This window comes from Tenrec ecaudatus, chromosome 8, assembly GCF_050624435.1.
Source record: "Tenrec ecaudatus isolate mTenEca1 chromosome 8, mTenEca1.hap1, whole genome shotgun sequence".
Taxonomy (NCBI): domain Eukaryota; kingdom Metazoa; phylum Chordata; class Mammalia; order Afrosoricida; family Tenrecidae; genus Tenrec; species Tenrec ecaudatus.
The window spans coordinates 52,267,224-52,282,759 of record NC_134537.1 but is presented as its reverse complement, the minus strand read 5'-3'; positions in this window follow the sequence as shown (position 1 = coordinate 52,282,759).

The following is a 15,536-nucleotide window of genomic DNA, read 5'->3' as shown; positions in this document are numbered from 1 at the left end:
ATAGCTGTATTCTTGTTTTTGCATAGACAATGAAGATGTGTTCTCTGTGTTTCATCAGCTTTGTGAAACATTTCAGTTGGTATTGTCAGTTTCTGCAGTCTTAACTTTCCCTAATGCCTTTAGTGTAGCTTGGATTTCTTCCATCAGCACCATTGCATCTTGGTCATATTCTACCTCTTGAAATGGTTGAATTACAACTAGGTCTTTTTGGTCCAGTGACTGTATATTCTTTGCATCCTCTTTAGATGTTTCCTACATCATTCAATATTTTCCCATAAAACCTTTCAATGTTGTTGTTTAACGCTTGAATTTTGATTTGGTATTTTCAGTTTAAGATATGTTGAATGTCTTCCTCACATTTCATTACAATGTTATGTCTTCTCTAGGTGTCCTTTGAAATTTTCTGTTCAGCTCTTTGACATCTTCATTTCTTCCATTTGCCTTAGCTACTCCAGGGTAAACGAAAGTTTCAGGGTTTCTCATGATTATCACTTTTTAAAAAAATTTCCTGTCTTTTTAGTGATCTTTTTATTTTTTCTTGTATAATGTTCTTGATGTAAACCAGCAGTTCATGGGGCCTTCTGTCATTAGTATTCAATCATTTAAATTTGTCTTATAGTGTTCTTGAAATTCAGGTGTGCTATACTCAAGGTAATATTTTGGCTCTCTTGGACTTGTTTTAATTTTCTTCAGCTTCAACATGAACTTATGTGAGCAATTTATTTTCCATGCCACAATTGCCCCTGACCTAGTTTTGACTGCTGAGGTTGAGCTCCTCCGTTATCTCTTCCCAAAGATGTAGTCAATAAGCTTTCTGAGTATTCTATCTGGAAAAGTCCACATGTATGATCACCTTTTGTGTTGTTTGCCACGAATAAACCTATGGTCTCACAACATTTCATCACGCACTCTCCAACTGCATCCCTATCACCGAGTCCATATTATCCAATTTCCGTTTCTTCTTTGTTTCCAACTTTTGCATTCAAATCTCCAGTATCTACTAATGCATCTTGATTACATGCTTAATACATTTCAAACTGAATACATTGGAAAAATTTCTCGATTTCTTCTCCACGAGCTTTAGTGTTTGGTGCGTACATTTGAACAATCATTGTATTGGCTGGATTTTCTCATATGTGGATAAATAGTATGCTATCACAGATAGCATTATACTTCAAGATACCTGAAATATCCTTTTTGACAATAACGCAATGCCACTCATGTTGAACTTGTCATTCCTGGCACACCATATGATTGTCTGACTCAAACTGACCAACATTTGTCCATTTCAATCCACTCTTGCCTAGGATATTGATCTTTACATGATCCATTCCAATTTTTCTAGATTCATATTGTATGTATTCCAAGTTCCAAATATTAATTGATGTTTGCAGCTGTTTCTTCTCATTTACAGTCATTGCCACCAGTACAAGAGGGACCCAAAGGCTTGACTCCTGAAGTCTTTTCTCCATCTATATCCTTATGGTTGATTCTATTTTGAGAAAGCAGCTCTTCCTCAAACATAATTTTAGTGTCCCCCACCTGATGGGGCCCACCATCTGGTACATATTTTATAATGTTCTGCTGCTGTTCATGAGTTTCAAAATATCTAACAATGTTTCACTGCTTTTCACAAGCTTTTCAGTGGCTACTACCTCAGACGTGGCTGCCTATTCTTTCTTTGTAGTCTTTTATTGGTATGGAAATTCTGTGGAGACCTAGTCACGTAGGATGAGGTGAGTCTGCTGGTATTTGAAATAGCAGTACCAAAGCTTCAACGCCGCAGGAACATGCAAGTCAGTATACAACGAACTGACCAACACATGGTGGGACAGTACCATAATATCTAATAAATTATAGCAAATCATTTGTTTGTTTTAAAGAATTTGACTATTTAAGAAATAAAATTGCCTACCTATTCTTTCCTGGCCACTTCTAACACAAACCTCCAACAAAAATAAGTCCATTCTGTTGCAATTTTTCTCGATTGCTTAGTTGATACAAAGATTATTGGGTTATGCCCTGATCATTTATGTGACTTTGGGCAAATCAGAGTCTCCCTGGACTTCAATGTCCTTATCCATAAAAGGAGAGTTTTGTAGCACATTGATTTCCACATCCCTTTCAGCAAAAAAGATCCTGTGATTTTTACCATTCATTGTACATATATTGACGATGAAAAACAGTTGGTTGCAAGGAAGAAATATTCCCTAGCTACATAAATATAAGTCACTGGCACAAACTTTTTTTCTTTGATTAGCATACTTTCCCTTACATTTCCATTGGGTTAGGGAATGTAAACTAAATTTTCATTGATTTTTGTCTAGAAAAATATATCAGCTGGCCCAGTTTCAAGATATTTTCACCAAGATCAGGATTCTGAGGCTTCATTTTCCCCTTTGGCCTCTCAGGACGCTGTCATGTTTCATGATGTGACTCTAATCAGGTGGTAATAGCTTTACCCAGCTTGGAAGGATGGTGGCCATCCTTCACAGCCCCCTGGGTTGTTGACGTGTTGATTTTATTTTGCTCTCTGACTTTCTGAATTGCAGGAAGATTTTTCAACAGTCTGGATCGAACTACTTGCCTGTGGGCTTTAGAACCAGAGGATTTTCCAAGAAGTACAATATTTGCTAGAACTTACTCTTTCCTTTTCTGAATAGCAACTCTCTCCGCTTGTAGCACTGTCAAGTGTGACTTCTCTTTTGGCTGAATTAATGGCAGGAAAAGCACAAACAGCCTTACTTTTCCCAAAAACGGTAGCATGTCTAAGCTGTTTCGCTTTGAATGTTCTTGTTCTATTTTACATTTAAATTCTTCCTCTTAGAAAGACAATATAGTTAGTGTTGAGGGAAACACAAGCATCAGATGTATTGTGATCTAGTCTTCCCTTCTGGCTGGTTTGAATACTCCTAACAGAATATATGCTTGGTAAAGGAGGCTTGCTTGGAGGGGCAGTGAAAAGGGAGAATGTTCCTGACAAATGGATTGGCAGAGTGGCTGCTACCACGGGCTCAAACATAAGAACAACTGTGAGGTTGGTGCAGGACTGGTGGCGCTTCGTTTTATTGTCTACAAGGTCATCATCAGTTGGAACTGACTCGACAACAGCGCCTGTCAATAACAACACTGCGTGAGCATGCACAGGACCTTCTTGAGCTTCATTGCAGTCTTTCTGTCAAGAGCATGGAATCTATTACTGCCACGTGAGTCCATTGGTGAGTTCTGTGTGACCACTTCTCCTTCAATATTTTTGGAAAAGTTTGCACGTGAAACATGTAATTTAAGAAGTTATTATCTTGTTGTTAGTTACCATTCAATTGGCAGTTAACTCAAGGAATCCCTTCATGTTGACACCATGTATTATAAAGTAGAACTACATTTGTATATAATTATCTTGGCTGTAACTTATGAAAACACTTAGGCATATCTATCTTCTGCAGAGCTACTGAGTGGATGCAAACTACCAACTTTAAGTTAGCAGTCAAACATCCCAGACCGTACAACTAATTTGAGAGGATGGAGGGGCCATGATTTTAATCAGATTATGTAAATTGTTTTTGACTCTTTTTCCCATAAAGAAGAACTATTTTAATACATTTATTATATTGCGTCATTAAAAATTGTGCTCCATACTACACAGTCTTCACCCCACAAATGTTTGTATACAGTAGCTTTTTCTCCTATGCCACTTTTGCTTTTTAAAAAAAAAAATTTAATTCTATGGCAGAGACCAGATCAAAACCAGGGATGCACATGGTAGACAATGGTGGAGGGAGGGGGGGCAGGAAAACAAAAGGATGAATCTAACGAAGAAAAGGGGAGTGGGGGCATGGGACACTAATCCAACCTAGGGGAGGGTAGTGTTTATATTTCCACAGGGAAAGTGGGACCAGACTTCAACCCAGTGCTGCAAGGTGTGAATGCAATATCCCAGCATGGAGCAGGGAACCAGTGGAGAGGTCTGGGAGGCTGGCCCCAGCACCATAAATTAAGTGGATTCCTGCCCCTCCTCTGAAAAGAATTTGTTCCAAAGGATGACATTGACTCTACAGCTCCGGGAGATGGACATATCTGATCAGAGGACACAGGAACAGATGAAGGGGCAGGAGGAGAGAGTGGAACACAGCCTGGCCCACCAGGCCGTGAGGAGGATGTTCCTGAGTAGAGCAGCCAGTCCACAGAGAGAGCAACATGGCTGGCCCCACTATGAGAAATGATGCCACTCAGTGACTAAGGGCGATACAGGGGACAGCACCGGAGACACAGTGTGGGAATTGCACCTGACCTGATCCCACCACACCAAGGCAAAGCACTGGGGGAGTGCAGCAGAACAGCAAGGGAATGGAGTGGCAAGGTCCCCAGGGAATGCTGAAAGTGGACTTTGAGACCAGGGTGTGGTGCCCCAACAGATTGGACTGGAAAATGCTCCTAAGGGCCAACAAACAATCCCTGAATGAACTACAAGCTTTTCTTTGGTGAGGTGTTTTGTTCTGTTCTTTGTCAGTGGTTTGTTTTTGTTGTTTTGTTGTCTGGTTGTATACTGTTGCTTTGTTTTCCTCTTTCTTGTTTTCGTGCATGTTAGTGTCTCCACAGGTCTGTCTGAATAGGACAGGCTGGATGAACTACCTGGAGGAAAAACAACGGGACCGACAGTTCCGGGGGGACTTGGGGTGGGGGGGGAGAGGGGGGGTAAGGAAGTGATGTTAATAAACACAGGGACAAGGGAACAACATGGAACCCAAAATAGTAGTGAGGGGGGAGTGGCAAGCCTGGTGGGGAATGATCAAGCGTAAGGTTGCGTAGAGAAGAGGTATGGCTGTAGCCCAAGTGGTGACGGAGCATGATAGTGGGGCAGGAGGAACGTCAAGGGAGATGGAGGAAAGAGCTAGGAGTCAAAGGGCATTTTTGGAGGTCTAGACAAAGACATGTACATGAAAATATATAGAGGAGGATGGGGAAATAGATCTATGTGTCTATATTTATAGGTTAAATATTGAGGGGGCGGAAGGACCTTGGGCCTCTACTCAAACACTCCCTCAATGCATGAATACTTCCTCTTATTAAATTGGAACTCTTTGATGCTCACTCTCCCGACACAACTGCTGAAGCCAAAGTGGGTGAACAAGTAAATGTGGTGAAGAAAGGTGATGGTGCTCGGCTATCAAAAGAGATAGTGTCTGGGGTCTTAAAGGCTTGACGATAAACAAGCGGCCATCTAGCTCAGAAGCAACAAAGTCCACATGGAAGAACACACCAGCCTTTGTGATTGAGTGGTCCCGAAGGGATCAGTTATCAGGCATCAAAGCACAAAAAATTATATCATTGGCAGCACACCTCCATGATAGGATCGCTGAAGACAAATGGGTGCATAAGCAAATGTGGTGAAGAAAGCTGATGGTGCCTGGCTATCAAAAGAGATAGTGACTGGGGTCTTAAAGGCTTGAAGGTGAACAAGCAGCCATCTAGCTCAGAAGCAAAAGAGCCCACATGGAAGAAGCACACCAGCCAGTGCGATCACGAGGTGCCAAAGGGACCAGGTATAAGGCATCATGCAAAAAAAAAAAAAAGATTACATATATATATATATATATCATATTGAATGAAGGGGGAAGTGCAGAGTGGTGGAGACACAAGGCCCAAGTGTCGGCCACTGAAGATCCCCTCATAGAGGGGTTTAGGAGAGGAGATGGGTCAGTCAGGGTGCGAGGTAGTACCGATGAAGAACACAGTTTTCCCTCAGATCCTGGATGCTTCCTCCCCCCAACTACCATAATCTGAATTCTACCTTGCAGGGCTGGATAGGGCAGAGGTTGTACACTGGTAGATATTAGGGCTGGAGGCACAGGGAATCCAGGGTGGATGATACCTTCAGGACCAAGGGTGTGAGGGGCGATGCTGGGAGAGTGGAGGGTGAGTGGGTTGGAAAGGGGGAACTGATTATAAGGATCCATATGTGACATCCTCCCTGGGACATGGACAGCAGAGAAGGGGGGGGGGAGGGAGACTCCGGATAGGGCAAGATATGACAAAATAACAATGTATAAATTACCAAGGGCACATGAGGGAGGGGGGAATGGGGAGAGAGGGGGAAAAAAGAGGACCTGATGCAAAGGGCTTATGTGGGGAGCAAATGCTTTGAGAATGATTGGGGCATGGAATGTATGGATGTGCTTTATACAATTGATGTATGTATATGTATGGATTGTGATAAGTGTTGTATGAGTCCCTAATAAAATGTAAAAAAAGAAGAGAGGAGAAAAAAAAGAAAATGATTAGGGCAAGGAATGTACAGATGTGCTTTATACAATTGATGTATGTATATGTATGGATTGTGATAAGGATTGTATGAGCCCCTAATAAAATGTTTTCAAAAAATTGTGCTCCATGTACATGGGTACAGATAAGAGCTGGAAACACAGAGGGGAGCAGAGAGGGTGGGGGAAAATGAGGAGCTGATGCCAGGGGCTTACATGGAGAGTAAATGTTTTGTGAACGATGAGGGTAATGAATGTTCAAATGTGCTTTATACAATTGATATATGTATGGATTGTGATAAGAGTTGTATGAGCCCCCAATAAAATATTTTTTTAAAAAAAGAGCTGGAAACACAGGGAATCCAGGACCCCCCACCCTCCAGACCAATATGAGAATAGCCATAACAGGATGGTAAAGGGAAGGTAGGGCATAAAAGGGAACAAATCACTATGACCTACACATAACCCCCTCCCACGGGGAAAGACAACAGAAAAGTGGGTGAAGGGAGACATCAGTCACTGTAAGACATGAAAAAAGTACAATAATTTATAAATTACTAGGGATTCATGAGGGAGAGAGGGTGGGGGAGTGGGGAAATGAGCTGATACCAAGGGCTCAAGTAGAATGCAAATGTTTTGAAAATGATGATGGCAACAAATGTGCAAATGTGCTTGACACAGTGGATGTATGTATGGATTGTGATAAGAGCTGTATGAGCCTTCAATAAATGATTTTTTAAAAGTGTGCACCACTGTAATATGTGTCTGCAGTGACGTTCTCATCAGTCCCTTGGCTATTACATGGACTCTAGAGGTCAGTACTTAGAGCAAGGAATTAGTTGATATTTTTCTGGGGGTGTTAAATGGGAGGGATAGTGGTAAGAGTCAACAACATGACTTTGTCATAGCTAGTATGCATATTTCTTTTTGTTTCCGCCCTGTTTTAGAAATTATAAAGCAGCCTGAAGCTATTTACATTGCTTCTACAATTTTTCTTTTTAACTGAAGTAGTTCTTATAAGATGGTTTCATTTGGTTGAATGTGACAAAAAGCTTAGTGTTTAACAGAGAATATATGCATGTGTTTGAGTGGGGGATGGGAGCTTTGTTTTTGTCTCCTATTACTGTCCAGAGGTAAATTGGTTGAAAAGATCATCTCTTTTGGGATCAGTCTTCTTCCATATTATTGTTCTGTTGTCTTTTTAGTGATTATTGTGTGACCATTGAGTTGATTATGACTCAAAGCAATGCAATATGACTGAATAGAACTTCCTGAGAAGGTCTCATGTGCTTAAATCTTGACCAGAGCAGATCAACAAGGTTTTTCTCCATTGAAGCAGCACTTAGATTGAGCCCCTGACTTCTCTGTTAATAGCTGTGGTAGTTACATAATCTCCTGTCAATATGCGAAGGGGTAGAGTCTAGCCCGTCAATCAGGTCCTAGACAATGAGGCCTCTTTGTGGGCATGGACTTCTCCTAAGGATTCTGGAAACTCCTATCTTCCTCCCGGGAGATGGGGAAACACACTCTCTACTTGATATTCCTGTTGACAAGCCACATAGAGAGAGGCTAGTGGAGCCAGAGCCCTGGAGCTGAAGGAGCCACATGGAGGCCCATGCCAGAGCTTAAATGCTTCCATCACCATTGGACCCACAGACTTTCCACTCACTGGCCTGTGATCTTCCTGCATTCAGCATCATTGCAAGTGTTGTGTAAGTCTGAAGAGGAATTTATAGACTGGCAATGGACATATGGGTTAATATCAGACTTCTGGACTTGAACTGGACTGGGATGGTTTCTCAATATGCAAATACTTATATTTGCATATTGTTCTCTATTACACACATAAAATTCTCTATAAGTGTCTCCGGATTTGTTTCTCTAGTAAGCCCAGAGTAAAATAGTAGCTAAGTGAGATCTTTATCCTTCTTTCTTTTTTTAACAGTTTCATAGGCAATTCATCAATATATCATACAAGTCAGTAGTTCCATTACAACAAGAAGAGTTATGCAATCATTACCACAATCAGTTTTAGAACGATTTCTTCTTCTTTGTACTCCTTGTATCCTTTCTCATATCGCCTCTCATTCTGATAAGATATGTGGGCCCCTTGGTTATGGCTCAATTAGTGCTCTCTATTTTACTTCTATGGGTTCTAAGATCCATTGAATTGATACACAGAACTCACAGGCAAAATTCATGAATAAAGGGTTTATTAAAGAAGTTATAATGCTAGTGAGAAATGCTCAGGGTTCAGTTGTTTATCAGGACATGTTACAAAGTCCTTTCTGGTCTGCTAATAAATGCCCCAAGGAGCATACCACTCTGCTGTAACCTTAATCTGAAGGCATTCAACTAAAGCTCCATTGATCAGCAGACCTCACTTCCTAAATTAACTGCCCAGAGGCACACAACTGCAGTCGACCTCAGCTTGAAGGCACTTGGTTCCACTTCCATGGGTCATCACGCCCAACACCCCGATTAACTGCCCAGAGGCACCTCACTTCACAAGCCAGCTTCTTGCACAAAAGCACTCGGCTTCACTTGCTCCATGGGCTGGGAAGTTTATCATTGTGTCCCATGTTCTGGTCCTGCTCCTCTAATGTTCTAGCTGCCATCTGGATCCAGGAAGTTCATTGCACAAGAATCTCGGGTCTGGAGGATGTACTCTACTCTTGGCTTTTGCTGGTAATCCCTCCTCCTACTTCTTAGGGGCTCCTTTATGCACAGCAGCATGGCACTCCAGAGAAACCTTTTTGTAATTACTCACAGGCGAATCATATCAGTATCTTTCCCCACCCTCTTATCAGTCCCATGCAAGGAAAGGTTGTTTGGTGGGAGTTAGAGGGTTTGCCTATAAGAGCCATGTTAAATTATTCACTGCCCCTGCAGCCTCAGTAACCAGACATCTAGTTTGGCACTCTTTGTAGTCATACGCATCCCTGTACTGTGTCTGGTTAACGACTCCTTGTCTTCTCTTGACAAGACCTCCTTTGGAGCCTGGATCATGGGATTGGCTCATTCTCTTCCTCTCCCATATATGGAATCCTCGATTTAGGATGACAGTGTGTGCTCGCCAATTCCTTCTTTTTCACTTCTGCTGGGTGATGTCCACCGGTGTGTGATAATTCTTTTAACCTCCAGGTTTCACAAATCTTTCTTTTATATATTATTGGCAGTGGATTTTTTTTTCTTTTGCAATTTAATCACTCAAGCCTGTTCTTGGAATTTGTTATCACCCTGAATGCCCTCAGCTTCAAAGACTATATGTCAAAATTGACCATAGCACAATAATTTTTACAATCTGATCTTCTCACATATTTTCCTTTCGATTCACTCAGCCCATCCTATTCATGTCTGTAAAGATCCCACCAGTCTGTACTAAGTCCATTTTGACTCGTGGTGGTTCCGTGTGTTTGAGTGGAACTGCCCTGCATAGGGTTTTCAATGGTGGGGATCCTTAGAAGTCCACCACTAGGCCTTCCTTTCTTCTTCTAAAGCTTTCAGGTTCATGGCCCAGGGACACATCTCTTTATCCTTCCTTACACCTGTTTACCGTCTTCCTTCTCCTTTTCCTTTCTGAAGCTTGTTTACGCTTTTCACTGTTACCAGTTTTCTCCCATAGAAAATCCAGCTCCAGACATAGACCAGTACAAAGCCATGCTTATTCTAAAATGCTGCTCACCAAATTTTGTTATCCTTCCCTTGGTAATTTCCATTCTAATTTCCCACAGTGGCTGGTTGGAATCTCTCCAAATCTTCTTTAAAATATTAATATTCCAGATGCCTTACCTCTCAAGCAATGACCTTGCCTTCTACTTCACTGAACAATTACAGTCTCATCATCAACTCCCCGTATTAAAGAAGCCAAACATGACCTACTCTGCCCACCTCCTCTCTGCCCTAAGAGCCCTAGGGCCTTCCCACCTGTAACTAGAAGTGAATGCAGTTTGGCCAGCTTCATGATCGATGCAGTGGAGATGAGTAAACCATAAACATGTGTTAAAACCCAAAGAGAGGAATGAATATAGTAATTTGATGATTCAAAATATAAGGCATAGAAATGACCAATTTTCTGTGAAGAACTGAATTAAAGAGTCTAAAAACTCAGGGACTGAGAAAAGTTAATGACTTGAGAAACGTGGGTGTGGGACACATGAGGAAAAAAAAGAGCAGACTGGCAGTGTGGCAAAGACACCCCCCGCCCCCCTTCCACCACCACCAAACGAGCTGGCTGGTGGCTTCATGGACTGTGCCAATCTGTTTGAAGGGGCAGAAATCTTTTACATGTAGTCTGTGTCCACGTTCTGTGCTCAAACATGGTGATTTCTTCTTAGCTGGTCCAAAGGGCTAAGTGGCTCTGTCTGCATAATGGTTCGATTTGTTTCTAGTGTCTTTGCTTGGGGATAGTTACAATGCACTCGAGGGAAGGTTTAGATGAGGAAAGAAAAAAATATTAACTTCTGCTCAGAATTCGGATCTCTTGATATTTGTTGTTAGGTCAGTTCAAACTCATAGCAACCCTCTACACAACAGAACCAAACACTGCCCAGTGGTGCATCATCCGGAATGTGTCCCGAGAGGATCCTACATGACCGACAAGTAAAGAGTTGAGAGGTAGAAAGAAATCACGGGGAGACTCATAACGCACCTCCTAGAGAAAACAAGTCTGACTAAGGGGGAAAGATCAAGAATATAAAGATGTAGGAAAGGCTTTTACTCCCTCCTTTCCTTTCTTTTATCTCTAAGACTTAGTCAGAAAATCCATTTGGAGGAAGATGAAAGTCTTACCCTAGACTAGTGCAGACCATAATAAGCTGCCCTGAGATTCTGCAGCCAGGTTGGTCTCTTTTTATTCCTTTTCCTTCAATTTCCCCCAGAATGAAAAAGATCCATTTTGAGGGAAAAGAGAAACCTTCCATTCATCCAAAGGTGAGATGCACCCGGGAGCCACTCCACCCCTGCCCTGCCTAAGACTTCTTTGTTCAGCTTTCCTAGCTCCGCTTCAAAACAATTTCACAAATTCTCCTATCTTTGAGGCCGCCATGAGTCCTATTTTTGTGTAAGTAAAGGGCCCTGATGACAATATTTTTCAGTTTTGCTCTAAATTTTACTAACATCTAGCTCTCTTCCCCTTTAAGGCAGGACTTGCAGCGATAATCTTCTGCAGTATTAGGCACAGAAAAAATAAGATTGGTGAAAGCTGAGAGAATACAGCCTCCAGTGAAATCCCGCCACAATTAATTCACTCCACAGGCACTTACTGAGCCCTTGCATTTCTTGGGAGCTATTGTTGTAAAGGTTGAGGCTATGGAGGTAAACAGAAAATATAGGGTTCCTTTCTCTGTGATCTTGTATCCTAAAGGGGTCTCAGACAATAAAATAAAGAACTCTGCAAAAAAAATATTAAAAGACATTATAGAGCAGACAGTGACCAGTTCTTGATAAGAGAAGATTTTTGTATTAGGCAGTATAAGCACTGATTAGAAAATAGCCTCTGCAAGGAACTGAAGGCGGCAAAAACAATGTAGGTAGAAGGAGCAGTGGGGTGAAGATCGGGGCCCAAATGGGAGAGGGAAGAAGACAATGACTGACGGCCAGAGAAGCAAGCAGAGACCAGGGTATGTTGGGCATTTGAAGGACTTTATATTCCAATTTAAACCTGATGTTTAAAAAGATCTTTCATAGACTTAAGCAGGGGAAGTGATATTATCTGATTTATGATTTGAAATTATGCATACGTTCAGTGGAGACTAGATTGAGAGGGGGACAGAGGAATCAGCGAAAATGAGAGATGTAGGAAGCAACTGCAGGAGGCCAGAAAGAGAGAGAGGTTTCAAAAACTCTTAGCCATAGAGACGATTCCAACTAACCATAGCCCTACAGGACAGCACTGAGCTGCCAGATTAAGTTTTCAAAGCTGTAAATCGTTACAGAAGCATGTGACATCTTTCTCCCATAGAACAGATGGTGGCTTTGAACCATAGATTTTGCAGCTAGGAGCTGAACACATAATAACTGTTCCATGAGAGGAGAGAGAGAGAGAGGGAGAGGGAGAGGGAGAGAGAGAGAGAGAGAGAGAGAGAGAGAGAGAGAGAGAGAGAACAAAAGCATGTGCTAGAGTCACATTTCTTGGCTTATTCCTCAGCTCTGTCACCTCCCAGCTGTGTTATTTGGGACGCAGCTATTTAACTACTTTCTGCCCCAGAATCATGATTTGCAAATATGGAGATAAAATTTGTTTACAGGAAATACTCAGGTAAAATAAAGATGAGGGATTATTGTTATAAGCGGAGCTAGAAACTTTTGGAGGATGAGTCTACAGGATTTCATGATGGAGTAGTTATAGGATATGAGAGGCAGGGAAGTCAAGAATGAGCTTTAATTACTTTCCTGAATGACGTGGTGAATACTATCTATTAGTGGGGTAAATACTATCCCTTACCAGTGGGTGGGGGTGACAATGGGAAATGTTCTGAGCTGGGAGAAGGTAAAGTGAAATGTAGTTCGAGGAAAATCAGGATATCTTTATTATTCATTTATTTTAAATTTGAGAAATCTATGGTATATCCAGTAAGTATAGATATTGGGAAGGCACTGGATATAAATCTATAATCTGTAGTATTACAATTAGTGTGCAATTATCTTTATGAAAGGAGTGATGATTGAAGATACAAATTTGGGATTTATGGGCAATAAATATTATTTGTGATGGCAGGACTGAGTGACATCACTAAGGAAGAAAGGGGATGAGATGGAGTTTTGTGACCCTGAAGTGCAGTGATAGATCGATGTTTTAGCTCTATGAAGTCTATCAAAAGATTTAAGTTCATGAAGACAGAAACCCACATTAATTAGGGCTGCATAGAGCAGGTTTTCATAGTCAGTTGCTGTATTTGCTGCCAATATATTGTACACCTGCAGAAAGAGGAACTGTCGGTTGTCGTGTGATAGATATGTTTATGACCCTGCCCAGAGAAAAGTAGCTGCTGAGGCTGCTAGTGTGCAACCAAACATCTCATAGGATTTGGTCCTTAGATTTGGAGATTTCGGGCCATGATTTCATGAGACAGTAAAGTTAATTTGCCTGATAACCTGCTTCTTTCTATTTCCTAGTTCACTGTGTAGTTCCCAGGGCCTTAAAAGCATATAAACAGTCAAGCAAGGCACCTTAATTGCTCCTTCTTTGACTGGAGCAGCAGAAGAAGACTCAGGAATAGGAGGAGGAAATGAACTGTGAGGCTTTGGATAGTGGCCTCCATGAACAACTGCCCCAGTTTCCATGTGGCAACAGGGTGTCTGGCTACCATTAGTAAGTTGTTGTTTTTATAAAAATATTAGAATTTGAAAAGGAGTATCAGCCCAATCAAATAGCAGAACATGCAGACCATAACTTCAATGTCTCACACACTCCAGTCCTTTGGAGTTACATATAGAGCCTGGATGAACCCCTAAAACTATTGTCCTTAAACCAAAAATATTCCCTGTAGCCTTGTTAAAACCAAACAACAGTTTAACTTTACTAGTCCAGAGTTTCTACCTAGAGAATGGGGCTTTTTAAAGATCTATATAGATGGGATCAAAATGACAGCAGCAAAATAAAAGACCAAAAAGGAAACTGCGTGTGTATTGAGTTAAGGAAAGAGGAACAACTCAGAGAAAGGGGGAAAGAATGGTTACATACTCAAAGAATGTAATCAGTGTTGCTGAATTATACACGAAGATACTGTTAGATTGTTGTATGTTCTGGTATATAATTCTCAACAGCAAAAGCAACAAAACCATAAATTATATCAAATAATATTTATAACATGGACAGGACAACTAGTGACATTGGAGAAAAATAGCCTCTCCCTTAAGACACTGGCTAGGATTCATTTGTTAAACTAGGAACCTGAACCCTATTATCAGGAATGTACAGGGATCACTAGTCATCAGGGAAATGCAAGTCAAAAGAACCAGGAGGTACCATCTAACACCCATAAATGTAACCCAGTTTTAAAAAGAAACAAACTGAGAACAACAAATGCTGGAGAGGGTGTGGTGAGATTGGAACACTTATCCACTCACCGCTGGTTGGCTTGTAAATACATGCAGCTACTGTGGAAGGTGATATGGTGATACCTAAAACATATGAAAATTAAAACACTATATATCACTTGGCATATATTGAAGAGAAATAAGAAACAGATAATGAATAGATGTTTGTTCCCCCGTGTTCACTGAAGCACAGTTCACATAGCAAGAGGCTGGAAACAACCTAATATCCCATCGATAGAAGATTAGATTAAAAAAAAAACACAACTCTGGTAGATACGCACAATAGAATACTATGCGGGAACTTCCGGGAAGATGTGATGGGGTCACCAGAGGGACTCTGCAGAATCCAGCAAAGGAGACTTGCTTGGAGGAAACTTTAACACAGCTGGAACTCAGGAGGAGCATTATAAAAATAAGTAAGCACAGACTCAAAAGATTTTGAGGGCTTGGGGGCTTTTGGCTTACCTCAGTGGAAGCTGGCTGGGACTTGATCTTGGCCCTGCCACTGTCTCTACTGGAGCAGGGACAATTTGGAGCCTATAGGGGGACTTGGTCTCAAAACATCTACATTTTGCCCCCGCATGCCTCAGGGCAGGGACAGGACCCTTGCAGTACCATGGGCAAGGACCCGGGGTTCAGTTACATTGTTGCTTCTGTTTACATCTCTGCTCTCTATTTCCCCCACAGTCCTGTAGGTCTGCGCAGGGGCTTTTTTTCGGCACAGCAGCAGCTTGCCACCACCGCCTTAGGGTGGGGACTAAACCCTCACAGCTCCACAGGCAGGGTTCAGGGTTCCACTACACTGTTACTTTTGTTTACATCTCTGCTCTCTGTCCTCCTATGATCTTTGAGGGCTGTGCAGAGGCTTTTTCTTGGCTCAGTTGCAGCTTGCCACTGCCTTGGGGTAGGGACAAAACCCTTGCAGCTCCACAGGTGGGGAGTGGGACTCAGCTACATAGCTACTTTTGTTTCCCTCTCTTCCCTATATTACCCCACAGTCTAAAGGGTCTTACTTTTTAATGTTTTCTGCTCTTTGTCTCTTTCCTGTTCTCTCACACTCCACTGCTGACCTCCGGACCAGTCCCCTTGGCCTAGGGCATTTACGCCTGCACCACACCCAGTTAGGTGAGCCCCAACCTGTGTAGCTACCCTAGGCTGGGGAAAGCCCTGCTTTTCCTTCAGGAGATACTCTGCTCAAATTCTCAGCAGAGAATTCCTGCCTGTGTACCTGGTGGCATA